Source organism: Pinus tabuliformis, chromosome 3_1 (assembly GCF_031772625.1).
Source record: "Pinus tabuliformis cultivar Carrire ecotype Pingquan chromosome 3_1, CPIR1, whole genome shotgun sequence".
Classification (NCBI taxonomy): domain Eukaryota; kingdom Viridiplantae; phylum Streptophyta; class Pinopsida; order Pinales; family Pinaceae; genus Pinus; species Pinus tabuliformis.
In genome coordinates, this window is record NC_142301.1 from 109,543,083 (window position 1) to 109,569,580 (window position 26,498).

General features: G+C 42.0%; 1 pseudogene; it reads left to right on the forward strand.

Annotated features, from left to right (window-relative positions):
- The window catches only part of LOC149186023 (dolichyl-diphosphooligosaccharide--protein glycosyltransferase subunit STT3A-like), a 50,295-nt pseudogene extending 28,479 nt beyond the window's left edge, over nucleotides 1–21,816 (forward strand).
- Nucleotides 21,817–26,498: the final 4,682 nt, after the last annotated feature.

The window sequence follows — 26,498 nt, forward strand, 5'->3', positions numbered from 1 at the left end:
ACTCTGGAATTGTCTAGTTGCTGACTCGATTGTTCAGGAATTGCGGTGTTCTGAACGACGGAGGTTGAGAAAAGCCATACGGGCAAGCCAATCGTCAATCCTGGAAGTGACAATGTGGCCATGTGGGGTGCACCAACATCTCCCCAAGAGGAGAAGGGACTAGGATTTCCTCCAAGGGGAACTCCTTGGTTGGTGGACTCCATTCTCTCAACCCAAGACCAACGTAGGAAAGGTGGTGATTATTCCGTTTAAAATAAATTTTAGACGCTTTGACACAACTTGTTTTTTCAATTTTAAAGAGTCGAGAAAAAACGAAAGATGACTCTAGTCGCCTTCGATTTTTAATGAGACTGAAGTGACAAGTGCTCAGATGGACCTTTTCCATTAAGGAGTCTGAAAAGGAACGAAAGGGACTGCTCTGGAAATCTAGGCAGAGGGATTACCAAACCAATCGCAAAACTGCATAATACTTTTTACGGTACGGTAGTCAATCTTCCCGAATGCTGTGTTCAGTGCATTGCGATCGATAGGGCGGCAAACACGACTTCCTATGGATAAAGGACTAAGCCTATTGTGGTCTCCCAAAATATACTCGACGGTACGTGGGAGCACAAGTCCGTACTAGCACTTATCATCTCAAAGTGGAGGAATCACCCAACCAACAGTGAGAACAACAGTTACCAGGCTTTACGACGCCGGAATACATCTCTAGCCTAGACTTCTAGATGTTGTGCGTTAGGTTCCAAAGCATTGTTAGATTCATTAAATTTATTTTATAGTTGATCTTGCTTAAGAAATTTGCCTTTCAGGTTCACCGCGTGATGTAGATGTACAATTCCTAAAATGCAATCTAAGATGATAAACAGTCTTTTATCTTCTTTGTGCAATGAAAATCCTAGCTACTAAGGAAAGAAAGACAAAATTCTTTCAACAAAGAGCAAAGAGCACACGTTATATGCATTGTCCTAAATCAAACCAATCAAATAGTCTAAATGCAAATGCACATGCATGTATTTGTTTTCAGCCTTCTTAATATGTGAATGATAAAAAGAAAGCTAATGCACAAATCTGAATTACTTTTCAAGCGACAATTACTAACAAGTTTCTTTTCAAAATCAAAATGAAGACAATGACAACACTTTGCGATTTGGAAATGAAGACTTGCTTTCGACACTAGAAAAACTACTAATTCAGATCAAATACAACAGTAACAGGGTAATCGACTATCAAGAGCAATCAGACTCTCTTCTATGACTGAAAACGACACTTGCGACACTTTCAAATCAAGAAACGACAGTACAATTACGTTACTTTTTTGCAAAGGAGAATTGAAAATGACTCAACAAATACACAAAAACATTTACAGTTCTTTGCACAATGGAGGCGGAATAACAGCAAGGAAAGGGGTTTCAAACAGAGGTGTACTGACTACAGGTAGCAAAATTCTTGAATAGATCTGAAAAGAGTGAACAGAAACCAAAATTCAGGAACAATGCGTAGTCTGATCAGCGCACCTGTAACACAGTGAATTTGAAATGCAGCGCACCTACTACACTCAGGAAGTGCACTGAATTTTAGATTCACAGAACAGACAATGCGCTAGACTAGAAATGAGACTTTGCTTGGGTTCCAGGTCACAGTTTGCAGTTCAGTTCAGGGATTTTCGCCGAGCAAGTGGTAATCAGTAAATCAACAACAAGGGTAGATCTAAGGAGGTTACTAGAGCTACCACAAGGGCAATTAGAGAGTTTGTAAATCAGTTGTTTAATTCATAAACAAAACCCAGAGATTGACTGAAGCGACATTTATCTACTTTGCATTTGCATAGCAAATGCAGTTTGAAAGCTACCTGGCTCGACTTCAGGCTCCGTCTGTAAGTTTATAAAGTAAACAAATGTAGATAGACAAACAACCTAGTCGCTCCCCAGCGGAGTCGCCATTTTGTTACAGGGAAAAGTGTCTATGCAGAACTGCTAATCCCACTAAGGTGTGGTAGCTACCTTAGAAACAAACAAAGTAAAACTACTTTCGTTTTCCTTTATGAAAGATAGATGAGAGAAGAATAAAGGAGACCAACCTATGTCTTGCGCTAGGTTCCTTACTCAATTCCTCTCTCTTCCGATAGTCCTTTGCTACTTGCTTCCTTGTATACCCAGCTCTACAGAGTACCTGTAGAATCAAAGCAGCATAACACTATACGAGAACATGGATCTATTATCATAAACAATCGAGGATCAGATATAAATTGACCATACAAATGCACAAAACATAGATTACACAAGAGTATGGAGGAAAACTTGAATAGCTTTATTGATAATCAAGAAAGAGCCAAGAGAGTTACAACCAGTTGTTCTGACCCAGCATCATCCTCTCAGCAAGTAAGCCCTTCTTCACCTCATGCAAATCTTAGATCACCCAACACTATGATGTTGCCTCAAGAAACCAAAAACAATTCCTTACAAGATGCAAAATTCCAGCCCCTGGATCTCTGGGATGAGGGATCCATATATAGATATCTGTAAGGGAGATGAGTCAGCTTGTGATTTGATTAGTGTCTTCCCTCTGATAGTTCTTGCTTCCACTTGGAGATTGATGATCTCTTACTCATCCTTGGTCAAATTTAGAATGGCAAGTGTCACAGGAGAAGTTTCTGGAAGATTCCATGCTTCTCCACCTTGCGGATTGACACTGCCATTTGTCTCTTCTCGCCCATCGCACCCCATAGAAGGGATTTTTGAAATGCAACGCACCCACTGAGTGTACTTAGGTGAGATGCAACACACTTTGCCTATGGATCTGGTGAAATGATCCTGTTTTGACCAGTTCTGAGTAGTTTTTCATGGAGAACTTCTGGGAGAAGCTGTAATCAGTTGACCTTGTTCCATTAGGGGTTGGAACAACACTTTTAGGGACTCAGGAGCCCTTGGTTTATGGAAATTTTATGCTTGGGGTTGCAATGCCCAAAAATGTCTATAACAAGGTGGGTGGCCACCAACATCCACTTGGATCACCAGTGGCAGCTGATATAATGGCAGTAGATAGAGTAAATGTGATACTTGCTAGAGTGACCTGGTTGTCTTGGAGTTTAAATATGAACAACCTAGTCAACACAGGATGGTGTTGGACTGCCTGAACTTGCTCACAAAAATCATAACAGCCTAGCCATGTGAAGGATGTCATAGTCATAGGGGATGCTAAGAGTTCCCTGAGATCTGTGGACTCAAACCTATGTATTTGGCCTCCTCTGTGAGCTTTCTTGACCTTTGTTTCTTCTCTACCAGGTTCCTCTTCCTCATTGTGAGGTTTGTATTCATCATCTGCCATGGTGTTTAGTATCAAACCCTAGGGAGGTATGAGGTAGTGGGATTGTAGGTTTTTGGAAATAGTAAATGGGGAAGGGAAACTATGAAGATGATGGGTGAAGGAATATATGTCTTGGAGGGGAATATAGGGTAATAGTATGATAGCTTTTTGGGATGGGGAAATTGTTTGCAATATAGGGGGTTTGAGAGCCTAGGTAGTTGTATCACCTAGGACTTAGGGTTTTGGGACAAAGGGTTAGAGGGTATTTGGGATAAAATGGTTTAGGAAAGGGAAGGAAGGTGGAGGGGAGTGTATGAAAAGGATTGAGAGTGCAAGGAAGTTTTTTTTTGGGGGGGAGATCTAGGGTGTAGATATAAACTAAAACCAAATCTTCAATTAAACCTTTCAAACACTTAGGGAGTGACTAGAGGAGGAAGACAAACACCTTCCCAAGCAGCTACTTACTTGTTTTTAGGTTGAATGGACCTTGGAGGAGCTGAGGAGGTAATTGGAGCCTTCCTGGACAAAAGCATAGTGCCAATGCAAAGTGCGCAGCGCCTCAGGAAAGCACACAACGCCTTAAGGAAACGCGCAGAGACAGAAGGAAACACGCAATGCTAGAAGGAAACGTGCAGCACCGACTCTGTTCTGTTGATTTTTGCCTTGAACTATGGAAAGGGTATCTTGGGGTTTGCTGATGTAGGAGCATACAGCTCAGCAATTTCATTATGTTTTAGTTGACTTAGGGGGTCTTGTGTTTCCAAGGAAGTTGGATTCCTATGTATGTAATTATTAATGTTTTGAGTGGTTAAAGTAGGAATTAATTAGATATTGTGAGGATATTTGTAAATGCTCTCGAATGTAGGAGAACATGGGTGATTAATTATGATGAGAGAGTTAGAAATCAATTGTAAGTCTTGAACTAGAAAGTGGTTTCATGATTTGAGGAGCTATAGAGGATTCTTAGGGATAAGTAGGAGTCAAAAGTGGACTTAGAGGATATTGAAGAGTTAGTTCAGCAGATTAAGGATTTGAACCAGAATTAGTTCAACAGAACCTTTTGTATAAATGTAAGCCTAGAAGGCATAGAGAGCTAGTAGTTAGAGAAGTAGTTAAAGGAGTAGAAAAAGAGTAGTTAGTGAGTTGAAGAGTCATATTGTAAGCCTACGGGTAGGAGAAGAAAGGCCACTGATTAGAAAATCAGGCCAGAGAGAGAGACTCTTGTGTAAATACTCGTTTATTAATACAAACAACTCAATTCAGAGTTTGTACAATGTGTACTGTGTAATTGAATTATAATCTATGTGTGAATTAGAGATTTTGTATTATATATATATGCAGGTGGAGTTCGGCAAAATCAGAAGCGAAATACAAAGAAGCATAACAGAACAACTTCCAACTGTGGTTGGGTAGAAGTTGTTGAGGCGGCTCCACAGTTGCGATTGTGGGTAGAGTTGTCTTAGAGATAACAATTCCAGCAAAAGAAGTGTTGGGTAGAATTGTTAATCAAGAAGAGGTTCTAGGAGAGAACCATATAATTTGTGTTACGACTTTGTATACATCGGAGGAACCCTTTAAGTGTTACAGTGAAGGTGGAGGAGCATAAAGGTGTGAATGGAGTTAAGTGAAGGAGAGAGTTATGACAGAACAATGAAGAACTAGAACCCTGAAGAAAGCCAAGTCTATAGAAAGACATTGAAGAAATGGCATAAAACCAAAGTAAAGAGCAATGAGGGTAGAGAGTGTACGGAAGCCGGATCGCTATTGAAGTCCCACAATTAATATTGGCATTCGATTGTAAAAGTCAATGCTTACATCACAGTCAACTGCAGGATTAAGTGAGTTGATAACCCGTGTGCTAGTTGAAGGGTAGCAGATCGTAGGATTTAACGGCCTCCGTCATCCAATGGATATCGGGCCATAAAGAGATTGAACGTTAACTGCAAGGGAAGACCCGAACTTTTTTATATCGGGAACTTATAACTCCCATCGGCTCCTTAAAAGCGTTAAACGTCGGTTAAGTGATCCACCCAATATCGTTGTGGACCGTCGGATCAAGCGGATCTTGATCAACGGTTATAAAGCGTCGAGTTAGTTTGTTGATCGGGAAAAAGTATAGCCGTCAGATTGAAGGTAAGATCGATAGTGGAGATTGAAGTAACAATATTTGTGGAGAGCGGACTCGAGGAGGTTATAGGCGCGGCTTTAATTTATTTAAAGTCCAGCTATGTTGTCACATGTCGCTTGCGAGAGGCGATGAAAGCACATATTGATGTGATGCGATATTGCGAGAGCCATTGATCTGATGAATGAAATCAATGGTGGGGAAAGGCAGTCGCATATCACAAGTCGGGATTTCTGAAGGCATATTCTATTGAGTTGAAAGGTTGCGATAAAGGATGAGCTGGCACGTATAGTGGGGTTTGGTTAGCATCCGCGGTTATAGAATTAAACGAAGTTGCCATAAAGGATGAAGGGTTGAGTTATAAAGTCCTGATAGAAAGATTAATGAAGGATTAGACTATAGGAAGTCTAATGAAATGTCTTCACATGAGGTTAAATGAAGGGGCCTTAAACCTTAGCTTATGAAGGTTTGACCAAGTAGGTCATAGAAATTCCTAGGACGAATGAGATTATGCATTTTTATATGCATACTGTGGGTATAGCAGGTTTGTATCCTGCGTTAGAGAGGTATCAGAGCTAGTTAAAGCTCTTTTTAATTAAAGCAGAATTGTGTAGAATACAAGCGTGATTGCAAAAGAAAGAGGAGATTAGGTTATTTGAATCTGACAAGTAAAAGGCATGAGATAAGATGAGAGTAAGTGATGCTCTTAAGAAGACATTGCAGAAGAATAAAGAAAACAAAATGATGTTTGTTTTCTTGAGGAAAGTGGAGGTTCACTCAAATGTGAAGAATAGATGGACACTGCTTGTGAAGCCATGCAGGTGACAACAAGGGAAGGTGAGAAGATTGCAGCAACCTAGAGCAAGGAGTGCTCAATTGCTTCCAGAGGAAAAAACCAGAGAAATTCTAAAATATTGAGCTCAGAGGAGAGAAGCTTAGTGAGACATATGTAGCAAGAAGGAGACTTGTTACTGCAAAGGTATTGTTGCAGCTCACAAAGTCAATTCCACAAAGGATGTGGGAGAATTGCTAAGGAATGAAGAAAGCTGGTAAGAGTTTCTGAGTGAAAGAAGAGGTGGTCAGAACCTAGTATTTCATTTGTGATTGAAGTACAAGAGGAAAATTGTGTTCTTAAAAGATGCAGATGAGTTGAAGCCTAGAAGGAGCAGAGAGAAGTGCTCAAAGAGGTTCCAGAGAATAGAGAACCAAGTGCTTGCCAAAAGACCAAGTACAAAGGAAAGCTTGGTGAGGTAAGTGGTAGCAGGGAGGAATTGCTATTGCAGAGGCTTTAATGCAGCTCATAGTAAGTGAGTGAGGAACTCATGAATATAGAGAAGAAGATGACTATTGATAGTCATAACAGAGATAACAGAGGTTCTGAGGAAGACCACAGTAGAAGAAAAGTGAAGAAGGAGGATGCCAAGGCAAATGGCAAGAGGATGAGTCAAGAGGAAATTGACAAAGAGATTGTTGAGATGAAAGAACAACTCAATGTATTAAGGATGATACTTGAGGAAAGCTAAAGACTAGGTTGGGTCTTGAGGAAACAGCCAGTGAAGTGGCATAAGTTATAGAGAAGGCTACGATAGAGACAAGAGAAGAGCCTGGTGGAAAAACTCAGAGAGTCTGAGCTGAGAATGGAAGTTTCCATTTGTGAAACAGGACAGGGTGAAGTTTTGGGTAAAGATGAAGACTGGATATCTGTGAAAGATCTTATGAATCATATGAAGGATTCAGAACAACAAGGAGATATGATGACTGAAGCATCAAGTGAGACCACAAGGTCTTATGTTTTTAAAACTGATAGTTTGTGTATGATTGCAGGTACTGCAGGAGAAAAGAAACCTTTTGAAGATGTCTTCAGAATAGATGAAGATCTAGAAGTAAAAGGTGACAAAGAAAATTTCTCAGAAGAAGAAGAATTTGACTGGATACAACAGGAAGAGACTATGTTAGCTGAAAACATAGTAAAGGATCATCATTCCATCATGATGATAGGCACAGTGGAGATAACTAGGGAAACTGTTGAGGCAGTCAATAAAGAAGAAGGACTAAACTCTCATCAAAGGATCAGTGAATGGGAGACAGAATTGGAGCTACTAGAGAAATGGCTGAAAGCACTAATAGGGAAGAAAGAACCTGATGAATATTGCAAAGGATATGCAAGAGAGGAAGAGGAAAGAGTCCAACAAAGAAGGGAGTTTTTAAAAGCAGAGGATATATACTCAGGATAGATTGTTGAAAAAGGAAGACAAAGAAATTGTCATGAATGACAATCATAAGGAAAAGAAGATAGTAATGGAAGTTCAACAAAATGACATTACAAAAGGAGGACTTCATTATTGTGAACCAGAGCAGAGAGATATCATTGAAACAGATGATACAGAGGAGAGTTTAAATCAACATACTGATGTGTTGACAAAGGAATTGAAGGAAAACTCAGAGCAACATAGTGAGATGTTGCCAGAGAAGGAAAAGGTAATGAGACCTTGTATTTTTAATTCTGATAATTGTTTTATGATTACAGGATTTGTTGAAAATGAGAGATACATGTTTCAAATCGAGGAGTCAGTTTTAGAACTGAAGAAGACTGTAAGTTGCCAGGATAGACATGCTGATGAGGAAAAAGAAAAGCATGAAGATACTATGTTTGAAGAAGATAAATTGATTGTTAGAATCAGTCAAGAAAGTGAAGGACAATTACTGAGGGTTGTCAAGGAAGAGGAAGGAAAATATGTTGGAACTGATGAATAACATAGTGATGTATTTGAGAGGAATCAAGTACAAGGGAAATTGGAGGACAATTTAATTTTTGAAAGTAAATTTACAGATATTGAACAGAGGTTGTTTGGACAGCAACAAGAGGGTATGGATGAAAGGGCGGTAGTAAGAGTCCAACAACTTCAAAGAGAAGACAGTAAACAACAGTTTGAAGATGAGTGGACAGAGTACAACAACAATTGGCAAAGTAATTATCAGTCAAAGGATAAAATGGACATAGAGATTGAAAGAATTATAATATTGATGATGAAGGTACCTCAGAAGAAAACAACAGTAAGAAGACCAAGAAGCAGCAGACTGTGAAAGCACAGCTAGTGGAGAAAAGCAACATAAAGTGTGGAAACCTGGAGAACAACAACAAACAACATCAACAACCAAAGGAAAATTATAGAACAAAGTATGGGATCCAGGGAGACAAAGGACAAAAGCACATGATCAAGAGATCATGATTATTTTAACCTTGGGAGTCTGATGCAAGAGCATACAACTCAGCAATTTCATTATGTTTAGTTGACTTAGGGGGTCTTGTGTTTTCAAGGAAGTTGGATTCCTATGTATGTAATTATTAATGTTTTGAGTGGTTAAAGTAGGAATTAATTTGATATTGTGAGGATATTTGTAAATGCTCTCGAATGTAGGAGAACATGGGTGATTAATGATGATGAGGGAGTTAGAAATCAATTATAAGTCTTGAACTAGAAAGTGGTTTCATGATTCGAGGAGCTAGAGAGGATTCTTAGGGATAAGTAAGAGTCAAAAGTGGACTTAGAGGATATTGAAGAGTTAGTTCAGCATATTAAGGATCTGAACTAGAATTAGTTCAACAGAACCTTTTGTATAAATGTAAGCCTAAAAAGCATAGAGAGTTAGTAGTTAGAGAAGTAGTTAGAGGAGTAGAAAAAGAGTAGTTAGTGAGTCGAAGAGTCAGATTGTAAGCATACGGGCAGGAGAATAAAGGCCACTGATCATAAAATCAGGCCAAAGAGAGAGACTCTTGTGTAAATACTCGTTTATTAATACAAACAACTCGATTCAGAGTTTGTACAATGTGTATTGTGTGATTGAATTATAATTTGTGTGTGAATTAGATATTTTGTATCGTATATTATGCATGTAGAGTTCGGCAAAATCAGAGGCGAAATACAGAGAAGCGTAACAGAACAAATTCCAACTGCGGTTGGGTAGAAGTCGTTGAGGCAGCTCCACAGTTGCAATTGTGGGTAGAGTTGTCTTAGAGATAACAATTCCAGCAAAAGAATTGTTGGGTAGAATTGTTAATCACCAAGAGGTTCGAGGAGAGAACCATAGATTTTTTGTTACGGCTTTGTATATATCGGAGGAAGCCTTTAAGTGTTATAGTGAAGGTGGAGGAGCATAAAGGCGCGAGTGGAGTTAAGTGAAAGAGAGAGTTATGACAGAACAACGAAGAACCAGAACCCTGAAGAAAGCCAAGTCTACAGAAAGACATTGAAGAAACGACATAAAACCAAAGTAAAGAGCAATGGGGGTAGAGAGTGTACAGAAGCTGGATCGCTATTGAAGTCCCGCAATTAATCTTGGTCGTCGATTGTAAAAGTCAATGCTTACATCACAGTCAACTGTGGGATTAAGTGAGTTGATAACCCGCATGCTAGTTGAAGGGCTGCAGATCGTAGGATTTAACGGCCTTCGTCATCCAACGGATATCGGGCCATAAAGAGATCGAACGTTAACTACAAGGGCGGACCCGAATGTTTTTAGATCGGGAACTTATAATTCTCATCGGCTCCTTAAAAGTGTTAAACGTCGGTTAAGTGATCCACCTGATATCACTGTGGATAATCGGATCAAGAGAATCTTGATCAATGGTTATAAAGCACCGGATTAGTTTGTTGATCGAGAAAAAGTACAGCCATCGGATTGAAGGTAAGATCAACGGTGGAGATTGAAGCAAAAATATTTGTGGAGAGTGGACTCAAGGTGCGGCTTTAATTTATTTGAAGTCCAGTTGTGTTGTCGCATGTCACTTGCGAGAAGCGATGAAAGCACATATTGATGTGATGTGATATTGCGAGAGCCATTGATCTGATGAGTGAAATTAACGGTGGGGAAAGGCAGTTGCATATCGCAAGTCGGGAGTTCCGAAGGCATATTCTATTGAGTTGAAAGGTTGTGATAAAGGATGAGTTGGCACATATAGTGGGGTTTGGTTAACATGTGCAGTTATAGAATTAAACAAAGTTGACATAAAGGATGAAGGGTTGAGTTATAAAGTCCTGATCGAAAGATTAATGAAGAATTAGACTATAGGAAGTCTAATGAAATGTCTCCGCATGAGGTTAAATGAATGGGCCTTAAACCTTAGCTTATGAAGGTTTGACCAAGCAGGTCATAGGAATTCCGGGGACGAATGAGATTATGAATTTTTATGTGCGTACTGTGGGTATAGCGGGTTTTTATCCTGCGTCAGGATGAAAGGAGAAATTTCCCTAATGTAATATCCCTTTCATTTCCAAAATATCGATAGTGGACCTGTGGGTTATTGGCTTACATTTCTATTGGAAGCGTTAATTGGCACTTTTGCCAAAAAACCGGTACAACAACAGTCAACGCAGATACACAAAATTACATGGAAACCTAACCATGAATGCCTAAGTCCAGATCTCAAATAGAATAAACCTGCATCCATAAACTTTTTGGGTCCGCTCTTTCCCAAGCCTTTTCGTTGTTCTTCAATTTCCACCATTGACAGCTCCACGATCTATAAATGTTCGGGTCCGCTTTTTCCACGTGCCTATTTCCTTTGGATGGAGCCGATGGAAATATTAAATTGTGATTTAATCGATATCGGGTCTAGTTTTTTTCTTGATATCCATTGATTTCACCCATTTGTAGATATGACGATCCAGATCAGTTCTCGTCTTCACCTTGCCTTTCGCCATTGATCGTTAATACTAATCGTCGATCTATAAGATTTGACAACTCCTATGCATTACTCCGTCTATTCCTTCTTTGACTTAATCTCATTCGCTATTGATGGAATCTACGTTAAAACATAGTTCCTCTGCCATACTCTGTTTTCACATACGACACCCATATAACAATAATTCGATTAACATTTGATCACCATCGATCCTTCTAGTGATCGATGGTCGATCAACACTCCAACAACACAGAATAACTTAGAAAGGCATAACTATCCAAATACACAAATTTCACACAAATCACATATATTTTCATTATATATATATATATATATATGTATATATATATATATATATATATATATATATATATATATATATATATATACTTCTATTACAACCTAAGGCATTTCAGCCTTAGTCACACTTCCCCCTCTCGATTACATTGAATCTACACTCTGGTTCCACAAATCTCTATCTGTCGCTCTGTCTCTCACCTCTTTATACAAACTCTCTTATATAAGAAGTTACAAAAGGGAGGGATCGTTTACGATCCATGAATTTCTCCCACAATCGCTCAACAAACCTCTAAATCTCTCTATACGCATACATGGTAGATTAAATTACATTAAAGAAGTCTTCTGGAGACTTTATCCATTCCATCATTTTAGCCCTGTTTTAATAGAATTTGTCCCCTGGTTTGCACGTTTTTCCACGTCTCCTCCTTCTCACCTTTGGATTCTTCTTTTAATGAAGAGTGCTCGGATGCTCCTGCATCATTTGCTCAATCAGTGGTAAGAGGAAAATGAGGCTGAATTTGAAGCCAAGAAGTCCTTTATAGCTGAGTGAATTTGATCTTTTAGATTAAAAACCCACTTTCTAATGTTTCCTTTCACCTTTTTTGACCTCTTTGCTAATTTGCTTTCTGACTTTTTCCTTTGCAGGTGGATGATGCTGAAGTTTTGGCAATCTTCACTTTTGACTTTTGCTTGGATGATATTGGCAATAGAGTTTGAGTAAACAGCTAGGAATAGTGACTTATTACATATGATAAACATAAAATTACATAAATGAATAAAATTATTACATCTCCCTTTTTGAAATAAAATTATAATCTGAAACAAAATTTTTGCTTTTGAAATGAAAGTTAGAGATTTGGCAACCATATTTACATGTTGCAAACCTTTTTTTGAATGAAAAAAGATATTATTTCTTTCACTCTCACGCTTTTGCTGGCCTTATGCAGTCAAATGGTGTTTTATTGGACCTTGAAAAAAATGAAACCTAGAGACCTAATGAAAGCCTTGGGTGAGGAGACTTCATGTAGACTTGACTGACATAAGGCATGATGAAATGAGATTTTAAAATGAATGTATGCTCAGTAAGACACATGAAAGTGGGCCAACAAATATTGATTTTTTAAGGGAGAGTGGGATTTTGACTTGGGCTACCATCAGTGAGTTAATTTTTTGAATAAGGACCTAGGTGGAATGATAAAAATTTGTGAGCGAGACCCTAATATGAATATGCGAAGAGGAGATTTGATCACTGATGGCAGTATGCAAATACTGACTCTAACATCAGCCCTACTCGGGGATGGCATCTCCTTGGAGGTGTCAAGAACACTGTAGACCGAGTGCCTAACCATATGGGCCAATACAGTCAAAAACTTAAATTGAAATGCATGACTAAATTCTGTCATCTCAAATAACTCATACTGACTCAAAACTGACTTACATGACTAAGGATTGAATACTAAAAATGGCATAAAATCAGTGAAGCTCCATGGCCTTCACTTCAGGCTCCGAACTCCATTGATCTTCTACTTCACACTTGCAGAAAATTAAATTGTATGTACAATGAAACCAGGACAATTCAGAAAAGATAATGCTTCAGGAGCCTACCATTGACTGGTCCTCCTAAGCATGGTTCTCCATTCATCTCATCCAACAAGAAAGAATGTTTTCCTCAAAAAGCTGAAATATGATAAGGGCCTTTCCATAGGTTTTCAACTTTACCGTGCTTACCCTTGTCTTCATTTCTGGCATCCCAACGAAGCACCACATCTCCAATTTTGAAATCATCTTCCTTTGTTTTCTGGTCATATATTCTCTTTATTCTCTCATTAAGCTTAGAGGTGTTCTGAAATACCTCACCACGTGTCTGCTGTAGGTGAATCATTTGATTGATCCGGCATTGAATATCATTCTCTTCACTTCTCACTTCTTGTAACAATTTCATGACCGGTACCACTAATGATGAAGGAAAAATAATGTCTACTCCATACACAATCTGAAAAGGAGAAAGCCCAAGAGATTTCTTACTACTCACCCAATCTGCCCATAATGCATTGATTAGCTTTGTGTTCCAATTCTTTTTGTTTTCTTCCAAAATTTTCTTGATGATGTTGATTAAGGATTTATTGGAGGACTCCGCCAGACCATTTCCTTGCGAATAATATGTTGTAGAATGTCCCAATTTAATGTTGTATTTGTCACAAAATTCAGTCATCTTTTTGGAATTGAATGTTTCCGCGTTGTTTGTGATAATCTTATTAGGACAACCAAAACGAGACAAGATATTAGTTTCTAAAAATTGAATGATAACTGAATCTGTTGCTTGCCTGGTTGGGATCGCTTCGATCCACTTAGTAAAGTAGTCTGTAGCTGTCAATATCCACTTGTGTTGTGCGAATGATGATGGATTGATCTCACCTATGAAATCTAGGCCCCACTGCTGAAAAGGTGCATTAACTGATATAGGTTGTAGAGGTAAAGGAAGAAGCTTTCTTTTACCTTGGAAAACATGACATTCATGACAACTCATCACTGCCTTGTAGATATCTGCAAAAAGTGTAGGCCAATAGTAACCCGCTCTCAATACTTTTTTGGTCGTCCTCTTCCAGTATAAGTGAGCCCCACAATCCCCTTTGTGGAAATCATTTATCACCTCTTTAGACTCATCTTCAGTCAAACAGTTCAACAACACACCTCCAGGATCTTTCCAATAAAGTGCATTGTCCATGATACAATATTTGGAAGCCTTTAACTTTAATGACATGATCTTAGACTTAGACATGTTTAGAGGGGGATTTAGATGTTGAATCACATAAATAATATCAAAATATCATGGGGATGATAGAAATATTTTAGATACCTGAATGAGATCCACTTCTTCTTGATTGTCGGACAATGCTGCTACAAGGTTGATATCTAGAGCATGAAGGTTTGACTCGGCCATGAGTTTGGCTAAGCCTTAACCCTTGATCAGCTTGGTAGGCTTGATCTCAAGATCATATTCTAATAATGTTGCTATCCATCTACCTCTTCTACCTTCCGGGTCATTTTGCACAAGAACTTCTTTTACCGCTGCATTAGGCACATAAGCTAGAGTATGGGAATGTAAAATGTAAACTCTGAAATCCTTGATCGCCTTTACCAAAGCCAAGGCCTATTTCTCAATTATGTTGTACTTGAGGGCTGCATCCCTGATATTGCAACTGAAAAATGCTATTGGCAGCTCGGTTTTATCCCTTTTTTGCATTAGTATTGTTGCCATGGTATGCTTAGAAGCAAATGAAAATATAATAAAATCATCGGAGTAATCCGGACTGATTAAAACAGGGGTTGTGGTTAAGGCAAGCTTTACTACATGAAAGGACTTGCGGGCTTCTTCAGACCACTTCACCTCATTATCCTTTTTCAACATATTGGTCATTTCTCTAAGATGTTCAGCCAAATTAGGAATAAATTTGCGTAAGAAATTCATCTTACCATTGAATGCTTGGATTTCTTTCTTGTTGCGAGGGAAGTCAATTTGTTGAATGGATTCTACTTGTGAAGGGTCAATCTAGATGCCGTCCTTCAAAATGATGTGACCGAGAAGTTTGCCTTCCTCCATAGAAAATAAACTTTTCTTAAGATTGAGAGGGATCCCGAACTTTCTACATTTCTGAAAAATGACTCTTAAATGCTGCAAATGTTCATCATATGAATGCGAAAATATTGTTACATAATCTAAGTATACAACTAAGAAAACATCCTTTTCATCTGAAAAGGCTATGTCCATGGCACGCTGAAAAGTGGCCCCTACATTTTTGAGACCAAATGGCATTTTTTCATATTTGAATGTACCCCAAGGTGTGGTGAATTTTGTCTTGTCCTGATCATCTTCATGCACTAAAACTTGATTGTAACTGGAGTAGCCATCCAAAAGTGACAGCTGGGAAGCGCCCACAACTCTCTGAAGGATATGGTCCATTTTGGGAAGCGGATAATTATCTTTCAGAGATACTTTGTTCAAGTTTCTGAAGTCTACGCAGAGCCTAATCTCTCCGGTCTTCTTTCTCGTCAGGACTAGATTTGATATCCAATCGGAAAATATGATAGGAATAATGATGCCTACCTTGTAAAGTCTGTTAACTTCTTTCTCTATGGATGGTAGTAGTCTTGGGTTAATCCTTCTTAGATTTTGTCTGAAGGGCTTTTGATTGGGCTTAATCGGGATGGTATGCTGAATTATTTTCTTATCGTACTCCTTTAAGTCTGCATAATCCCAAGCGAAAACATCAGAAAATTCAGACAATAAATGAATGTATTTCTCTTTTACCTCAGGAGACAATGTTTTGGACAGCTTGATCAGTTTTGGTTTGTTTGTTGTTCTGATGTTCACGTCTTCAACACCTTTCTCTGTAGGTACTAATGTAGGCTTCCTTGCTACATCATCTTGATCAAACAAATCTTCCAAAGGTACAAGACCTTTCGAAATATTGTTGTCCTTCAGTTGTACTATGTCAACTTGGGTTGCCTTGATGACTTGATCATCCTTGTCGTAATCTTCATCCATAGAATAGTTTTCAAACCCTCCTTCACTCTGTAGAAAGTTATTCACATGCTTTTCATCCCAAAATACTTGCCAATATCTCAAGTTGTCAGGAATAGAGGGCTGTTGCTTCACATGAATCTCAAATTTCTTGTTTGAAAAGATAGGGATTTTGAAATTACTTGCAGCTGTAGCTAATGAGTTCGCCATAAGATTCTGACTCCTAGTACAACTGAAAGTGTATATTCAGGAAACATCCTAAGAATATCTAAAACCACATTTCTATATTGTTTCATTCGCGGATGATGTGCTTGATATTCACCTTTAACTTGCTTGATCACAAGTTCTAAATCACCATACACCGAAATTTTTCGTGCACCTAACCTTTTCAAGATCTTTAAACCTGTGATCAACGGTTCATACTCCACTGCATTGTTAGTGCAATCAAAAGCTAACTTGTATGAGCATAATCTAACATTATGAGGGAGCTTACCTTGATGATCATGTGGAGTTCAAATCCAAATGTCAATACCTGCTCTATCTTTCCAAAGAGCTCTGTTATCACCCCAAGAAACTCTTCTAGGTTGTATCTCAGAGATGCTCAGGAACATTACAAACTCAACAATATGTTGGAAATGGATGAATGGAAGGAATGATGCTTGTCCAAGCTAGATAACCATTTCTACTATGCTTAACTCCAGACATGGGTGAACACCCTTAGACTACCAGGCTTTAGACCACCAATTACTCACAGTTTTAGGATTAGGTGAACATGGAGAATACTGACCACACCAACAGATGCACAAGACCATGTGATGGCCAGCTGCAACCAGTAAAGAGGTCTGAAAATCTATTTCCTAATGCACAGACAGGATGATAGCTCTCTGGCACTAAGTAAATAGAAACCTGCATAACGCATTCAATGATACATACCATATTCTAACATAGAGGTGGGATGACAGCCCCTCTAATGCTAAACATCAAGAGAACATGAAAAATGCATAACAGGCACAGCCTAGAACAGAGTAGAAATGGAAAGTGAGCAATTAACAACAAAAGAAGCTTGTATTAGCTGAAAATGAAGACCAGATGCTGCAAGTATCACAGTAGTTACAGTCTCCAGAAGTTGAACCTTACATCAAAACAACAACCATCAACCCTCATTACATCTATGTTCTGGGTATATATAGAGTTTCATTACAAAATTCTCTGTTATTCTATGCGTGGAGTGGTCATAATGGACCACCAACCGCTTTAACTGTCTGATAGAGTTTCTGATGCAATCTGCCTGCTTTAATGAACAAAATTGATCTTCTTGGATGCTTTGTTGTCCTTCTCGGGCAGGTGGAGTGTTGTGTGAATGAATTCCCATAACTGCTGAATGCTTTTAACTGCTCGAGGCTTGTCCTTTTCTCTCTAAGTCATACTTCCTGTTGAATGCAGTTGTTGAGGAATAACTGCTCACAGCACTGAATACTGACACCTACGTCCTTTCGGGAGTACGGAATGGTTGAGGACGCGAAGACTGCATGGCAGATGGAATGAGGAGGAAGCTCGGCCATTAGATTGGGCAGATCGATGGCGGGGATCGTTTTGCAAGAGGAATCGGGAGATGTGGGATCGGGATAGACGCAGGCCGTAGGATGTTATGCAAGCCGATCCAACGGTTATCGGGAATCGAAAGTACGTGGGGGTTACGAGCGGGGAGGATGGTTTTGGCAGTGAGCGGTATTGCTCGCACTGACGTTGACAAATGGTTGGTAATCATACAGTAGGGCGCGATCCCATTTATTGTGCGACACGTGGTGGAGGAAAACCACTTTCCCCGCGGATTAACGTGTGGGCGTTTTGAAGGAGCGGTGGTTGGGACTGCTGTCGAATCACGCGGCAAACGATCGGACGACGGGGAAAAGTTGGTGAACGCACGCAGTCACATGAATAAGGTTATATGACGATTTGAGCTCCGCTCTCGGGGTTAAGAGCATGATATGGATTTTAACAAGTGACCCGGGAAATGGAGGTGAAAGGGAGACAGATAAGGCGGAGGGGGAAGTGTTGTGGAGGTAAATCCCCTCTGCGGACAGAGGCGATCCCTACTAGTCCAAATAGGGGCTAGCAACAATCAAACAACGTTAACACACAGGTTCCTAATTGCAAATTAAAGACCAATGATGAAGGCCTACCTGGATTCCAACGCTAGTACTTGTAGAAGAGTGGACGCTCCCGTTCCTTTGCTCCGGCCGGTCACAGTCCCCACGATCCTCGTGCACGGACACCTGCACATGCAAAGAACGATACAAACACAAGCATAAAATCCGATAGATGCAACTATATATCAGTCAGAAAGGATATAACTCAAACACCATCATAAAGACAATAACAGTGGAACCATAATGATAGTCGTCTATTATTGATAAACAAAGAAGAATACAACCATAGTTCTGACGTGAAATCCTTCTCAAGAGGGTCCAGCTAGCAAGTTCCTCAAGAATTCACCCTTGAAGGTAGATCTCCCAAGACAAAGCTCTCTCACTCACAAGTTCACAAAAGATCAAAACGCTTCACAACCTTCCTTATCTCTCTAACAATCCCACACTTGTCACACCAGCTACCTATCAAGCTCACACACTATCAGCAACACTCCAGACACTATGAACTCCAAAAACTAGCAGCCCATAGCAATGGTGGAGGCTTAAATAGGAGAAGGAGTCTCCATGAATGGTGGGAGGATGAGCTTATCTCCAAGGAAGGTGGCTCAAATGACGAAATAGACATGCCAGAGAAGGGAGGGCGACATCTACAAGGCCAACAACCAGGTCTGGAGTCATCTGGAAGGCCGGCTGTTAGAACAAACTCGCCCAGACTGGATCATCGCGGGTACATAACTGTACTGGAGCGCTGACATCGCTATTGCATAACAAAGAAAGTCATGTCAGCGCGATCAAATATAAGAAACAGTCGCGCTGTCTCATGAAATTCGACCATCGCGTGAATCACGTGTACTTCCACGATGGCAGCGCGTTCGGTCTGTTTTGGAGCGCTCATCAACGCGTTTATTTTTACAACAGTCGCGATGATGGAAAAACTTTGGCAAAGTGGGTCATTTGGCAACAACAGAGAGCATGAGCATGAATGACTTGGACTCATGACACAGTGGGAAGACTGGTATGAAGGCAGTGACAAATTACTGTGTAACAGATGCCCCTTAAAGCATGAAGCTCGAGAGAGTGGGAGGGGTGTAATGCTTTACGAAACTGACTGAACTGGAACACCACCGGGAAGAACCTGCACGCAAGTACAACTGATATCTTTGATAATCAATTACATGTAGTCTAGGCATGGGCGCAGCCATCCAAAAGACATACGGAATGGGTCTGTGGTATGGACGCAGCCACCCAGCTAATGAGACCATGATGATAATAAAGGTATGGTCACAGCCATCCATGAAGACTCAGGTATGGTCGTAGCCATCAATCAACGAGTCATGTAATGATCATAATAATCCACAAAATCGCAACCTGGATCTCAACAGACAAAATCCAGGGTATTGCGCTCCATCTCGACCCGAACAAAGTACAAGTCCAAGCATGCGAATATAGGAGTTGAAGTTGAACATGCAAGAACATCGTCTGATTACCAGTCAATGATGAAAACTGTTAACAGACGCGAGAGGTACCACCAATAATGACAATGGTCCTCAAGGTACTCTAGGTACAATCTATGGCGTGTGAATCAGTGAGCTCGCGTCGAACACCCACAGAATCATTCGATCGGAGGCCAATGATGAAAACCTCGCGTCGAACACGAAGAACCTGCCATTGAGGCATGCAGGCTCCAAGGCACTTGAAGGGAGTCTCTAGGTCAACTGCCTGGATAATGAGCTGAAGTCGACAGGAAGTGACTTTGATCGAAGGTGGGCCATAATGTTTCCCACATCGTCGACACGAGACAGAGAAGGATAAAATTTTTTGTGTGAGGTATCAGAGGGAGGTTGAGTATTCTACAGAGGTCAACTTCTCTTGAACATATCGGCGACACGATAGTGGACTTGGCAGTATTTGACATTAAATGATCAGGGGTCATGGTGACAAGGCAATGAGGAGATGAGAGGTCAAATAGGATAACTCAAACCCACGGAGGCAAGTGTAAAAACAAGATGAGATGTCCCCACCCAGACACGAATGTAGACAAGTGCCATGTTCAAGAGCGACATACTGCCGACACGACATTAATTGTGGTTCCATTTTCCCCACCATTGCTAGTGAGTACCCCGGTTATTTTTTGATGACAAGCTTGACGGGGATAGCATATGCTTGAAAGGCGTCATTTTGATAGAATCTAATGTCATTAAGTTTTAACAAGTCTAACAAAGGAAGAACTCAGCGTCTTTTCCTGTTTAGAGAGTCTGAAAAGACAACAGAAAAGGAAACTCCAGGGGGGTCCTTTTTCGTAAAGTTGTGTCTCTTGAGCCCGAAAAAGTATAAAACAATGCCCGAAAGAATCGCCCGACCAGTATGATCGAGGAGTTCTTTTTGTAAGTAGTGACTTCGACCCGAAAAAGTAAAAAAGCGGCCAGAAGCACGTCGTTTTGTAGCCAATAACGAGTTCGAAATGACAAAAACCCGACGATCTTTTTAAGTTTAAACGGTCGAAAAAAGAGCTTAAAGGTGACCGCCTCTCACTTCTTTTAACGAGTTGAGAGGGAGACTCGGCTATCTTTTCTTGTTTCACGTCGAAAAAGAGCTTAAAGACGACGTTTCGGGACCAAGTGCGTATAGAACTGTCATAATTCCACCAGCTAAGATCCTGCACAAGGAACACTGCACACGTAAACCCGTTCGAGATAATATAAACAATGCGCATAAAAACATAGTAAAAAACCATATTGGAACCAAGCATATAGTAAAAACCATGATAAAAACCCATATTTATGGAAAATAATATTTAATTTTAAAAAATTACCATAAATAGGGGGGTAATTTTTTTACCATTGTTACCATTGAGGCTTTGTGGAGCGACTTGGAGCATTGAGGTTGGTGAGCGAAATTCGACCCCGTACGTGCATCATCCGTCCTGAAATCAGTTCCAGGTAGATACATCTTGCCCTACGCTCTGTTTTGAAGTCTTTTTCCTGCATTTTAACGGTGGAATGTGGTTGTTTGAGCGGATTTTTTGAAATGCATTCCGCTCTCGGTCAGCGCGGATTTCCCTATCGGGTCCGCGATGACCGATAAAAACTTCCACAGGCCGCGCCCGGATCAGCGCGGAAAAGTGATGTACTTCCGCGCTGACCCGGGAAAAATAACAAAGGCGCCCATTATCAGCGCGACTGTTTTAAAAACAGTCGCGCTGACGCCGCGCAACAAGTTTTTTAATAAAATTTACGTATGAAACTTTGCAAGCAGGGTGCTAATGAATTTTTTTGATTATGCAGGGTATAATGGCATTCGTTTGGCAGGAACGTGCTCACGATAACGATGATATAGCGGCTTTTGCTGATGCCGGGTGCCGAAATGCATTGCGGGGGTGCGGGTTGCTTAAATTTTTCTTAACTCCACGCTTGCGGGCACAGCCTGACCTTTTGGAACTCTTGATCAGGGCCTGGAATCCCACGGATGGGAAGTTCATTATCCGAGGCCGAGACATTGAGTTTGATTACACAGACATCTATTTTTTGACCGGGTTGTCACGTCGAGGTGAGAGGCCTATTCTGGAGGGGCAGCGACCCGGTGGTGATACTTTAGATATGCTAATGGCTTAGGCGTGCCCACGGGCATGCAAGTCGCGGAGCGGAAAGGTGGCAATTCCTACGGTGGAGGACATAATCCTTCGAGCTATGCTCTTCATGGTGACACGGGTAGCGGGCTCTCAGGCCCAACATGAGGCCTCGAAGACCCATCTCCGACTGGCCCTCGAATGTCTAAATCCCACCATGTTTAACTGGGTAGGGGCAGTAGCGGCAAACATGAAGAGGCAACTGACCAACTGTCGTCGCGGTGAGACGAAACAGTTTGGCTATGGATCGATCTTACTCCCGCTCATGCTGGAGCGGGTGCCTGCACTGCAGCTGCAGGACATGGTTTTGGACCCACCTAGGCCATGCGAGACGAGGGCCACACGATGGGCCCATGTCATGCCACGAGGAGGTGGTGGCGACCAATGGCATGGGGGGCATACTTCCGAGAGTGGCTGGAGCGACAGACGATCTTCGTGGAAGATTGGTCGTATGTCGGCCTGGACTTCCGCGGAGACCCTGACATGCAGCTGCCCGCTGGAGAGCAGTGGGATGACGGTGGTAAGACACTTGATCTCATTTTTGATTTTTGATTTTTATGATGTTTTTGATTTTTTCATGTACATGTCCTAATGACGAACGCTATGGTATGCAGATGTAGGACCGGTGAGACCCCTTGGCCTGGCTCCAGAGGTGCGGAGGGACGCGCAGGGCATTGGAGCTCTAGCCCTGGCTCCTCCGGGAGATGACACGATGGAGACAGTGATACGGAACCTTGAGGGCTTGCTGACAGGGATTCCAGATTACATGGGGATAGAGGAGGTCCCCATAGCATCCCAGATCCATACAGTGGGAGTAGAACCTAGGATGCACCATCTTTTGAGGTGGGTGGCACGAGTGGCTGTGCAGTATAGGGAGCACAACTCGCCACAGTAGATATCTAGGTCTTTATTTCCTACTGGTGATCTTTTGATAGACATGTGTCTCAGATGTACATAGAACACAGGCCCTATTTAGACATGTACACTTATTTTTGAGCGCCTTGGTGCGCCACACGATATATATATATATATATATATACATATATATATATACATACATATTCCTATTTTGGATGGATCTTTTACATGTGATGATGTTTTTATATGCTATGCAAATGTCTAACACAAATGTAATCTAATGTATCAGTTGCATAACACACGACCCACATATTTTATTTTTACGCAAGCTTAAAAGCACACATGACAACACATATGCAAACTATGCTTGGAAATGGATTTTATTTTATGCAAACTAAAAATCACACACACACAACACACCTACTAAAAACACACTTATGTACAAAAATAGAGTGCACGCATGATACTCGTTCAAGTCAAGCCCATTTCGAGACTTACCCTTTTGCATCGCTGTGTGACCGGCCTAGATAGTGTAGGCGTCGTCTCAGCCTGTTTTGTAAAATGATCAATGGCACTGATGATCTGTCCATGCCCCCCGGCTGAGCGAGGGTTACCGGCTAGATAAGCAATGCCCCCCTTGGCAAAGGGGCCGAGGGTAGTGACAGTGTGCAATGGGGAACCAGAATGAGTGGATATCAAACCGATCGAGGCAAGATTCGGAGGTGGGAGTGAGAAGACACCCATGAGGGCAGGGTCTTTAAAGAGCCCGACTCCCACATTCTCTATAGGAATGGAGGTATGGTCCACAAAAGGTATGTTACCTTCCGAAGAGGAAGCGAAGAAGGAGAGCTGGTCTACCGTGACAATTTTCCCTTGATGAGGGAAATGAATGACACGAAAGAGGGACGAAGCCACGGCACGCATGGCATATGTCCAGCTCCAACCCAAAAGGAGGTTGTAAGTAAGGTTAGCATCGACAACTTCAACTTCCACTTCAACGGTCTTCCCTTCCAAAGTAATCGACAATCATTGGAGGATACCGTAAGGGCGAGATTCTCTTCCGTCAAAGGCTTCCAGCATCATTGGAGACTGACTCAAAGTTGGAGACCCAATAGCCTTCCAACAAGCAACAGACATAATGCAAGTTGACGCGCCTTCATCAATAACTATACGATGAATTGTCTTCGAATTGATGATGACCTGAATGAGGAAGGCAATCTGGTGAGGCAATCTCGGTACATGGCTCTCAAGATCAAATGTGATCAAATCCGAGTCGGCCGGGTCGATGCCACCGATGGCCGATAGCAAGGACTTCCTCTGGGGGGGGCAGCTTTGGAGAACTTCTAAAGCGGACATAGCTGACGGAGCCTGAGCTAAGTCCTCAACGATGCTATAGTGCTGGGTAGCACGAGCATTAGGGTTGTAAGATGATCTCCAGAGTACACCTTTAGGAGGGGTCGAATAGGTGTCTCAGTGCTAGGTCTCTCGATGTGGAGCGGACCAGAACTAGACGGAGGAGTGCTTGAGGGGACCTCAGGCTCCTTCCTGGCGGATGACGGATATTCCTTTGCTCGATTCATAATATGAACGGGAATCGTTCCAGCCATGAACACTTGGGAACCAAAGGGAGAAGAAGACGAGGATGGGTCAGCCACCATTTGCGTTTGCTGTGAGGGAAAAGGCTCTTTCAGAACCGCAGGAATCCCAGGAGCGCCTTTCAATAAATGACTAACTTCGGACCGCCTTGGGCAGTCTTTGGTATAGTGATCCTCATCACAGATAAGATAAGGATACTTCGGCTTACGTTTGGCTCCTTCCTCGAGTGGAGGTTTAGGGGAGTCCTGTCTGGGTTACTCAGATTTATCCTTCGCTTTCCCCTTGTTTTTTCCTTTCGAGGCTTTATCCGCCGTGGTGGACTGGACGGCGTTGACCTCGGAAGTATTAGATACACCCTGAGAAGTGTTTTTGCTTGAAGCATTTGATTTTTGCTTCCCAGGGTTCACGGATGATTTCTTTGAAGATGTATTTACAAAGCCAATAACACCGTCAACAGATGGCTTTGGCGGAGCTTTGGATGTTCCGGGCCTCGGGGCATCAGGAAAATAATCATATAAGGTACTTGACTGAGAATAAACTAAGTCGAGGTACTGAGCACGCGCGATAGCTTGCTCTTCAGTTACACAAGCTCCCATAGCAATGTCTTGCGCGATTGCAGGGACAAAGGAGGTTGTAAACCAATCGGTCAGGAGCTGATCAGGAATCCAGAACTTGATCAAACGGCGGCGCCATCTCCATTCATGTATATGATCGGATATATGCGTGGCCTTGTCCTGTTTAAGAGACGTAAGGAGATGCGTTCCTGTCTCATACCGAATGGGCAACTGAAAGTGAGTTAGAAATGCCATTGCCAATGAGTTGAAATCTTGAAAGGACCCGCGATTCAACTCAATGTACCACTTAGCAGCCAAGCCGGTGAGAGTCCTTTGGAAAAGGCGAAGCCGGATGGAATCGTCAAGCCATGAATTTGACGAACACCAAAGGTGATAAGTCATGACGTGGGCTTGAGGGTCCTCTCCAGCTTTGCCATCGAATTTGGGACAATCACCGAGTATCTTGGTTGGAACTGGTGGCCAGTATGGATTATGAAGAATAGGATCATTAGTCAATTTGGACACATCTGGCAGTTCCAATGTTGCTAAGAAAGGTAACTGAGGATTGAAGGACATCTGTGGCCGTGGATAAGAGGTAATACCAGAGTTCCAACCAGGTGGTGGTTGCCCCCATGGACTTTGTCCGGACGGGCCTGGCCCATAAGGGTTCTGTCCGTAGGGATTCTGTCCATAGGGGTTGTAGCCATAACCGGACGGTTGACTCTGGATCTGCCCCCCAGCACCCCATTGGTTACCAACTTGACCTGCAGGAGCAACATACTGTTGCTGGTAATTCTGATAAGGAGTGACCTGCATTTGTTGATAATTTTGGTATGGGGCCAATTGAGCTTGCCCCTGGGGGTGCTGGTAACCATACGGTTGCTGAGCTCCATACTGAGCCTGGGAACTAGGCTGTGCATGGTAAGAAGGTTGGGATTGAAACCCACCTTGCATCTGAAGACCAGTTTGAGTCTACGGCCCAGCTTGGGGCTGAAAACCGGGTTGAGCTTGAGAAGCAACCACCATTTGAGTGCCCGGTTGAGCAGGCCCAGAAGGATGTCCTTGAGAGGATGGAGATTGGGCCACCTGGCCGGAAGGTTGCCGTGGTTGAGTTGGGGATGGACCTACCTGCCCAGAAGGTTGAGCTTGCTGGGTGTTAGGTTGTCCTTGTACAACCGAGGGTTGTCCTTGCGGAACAGATGGTTGAGCGGACTGGACGGTTGGTTGACCCTGAGGTTGACCAACTTGTCCAGATGGTTGACTAGGCTGGGCAGTGGGTTGGCCTTGCTGCACGTAAGGCTGACCACCCTGCCCAGAAGGGTACCCTTGCTGGATTCCAGGTTGTCCTTGTTGCATATAAGGTTGTCCTGGATTCCCATAGGGTTGACCGGAAGGGTATCCCTGCTGGACTCCAGGTTTTCCTTGTTGCATATAAGGTTGTCCCGGATTTCCAGAGGGTTGCCCAAGATAAGTGAAAGACGGACCACCATAGGCCGAAGGTTGTCCCTGGAAGGGTTGTCCTTGTGGGCCTCCAGGCTGCCCTGGATAGGATTGCCCATAATACTGCTGCCCATAAGAAGGCTGCATGTAAGATGGCTGACCCTGATACGATGGTCCTTGGTAAGGCTGTCCTTGATCCGGACGGGGCGCTTGGCCACCACCATAACCAGTGGTGCCCCAAGCGACGCTCAATGGAACTGAGACCTCAACCGCAGGCTGAGATGGCAAGGAAGTATACAAATGATTCCCTATAGGGTCATAATAATGATATGGACCTTGCGT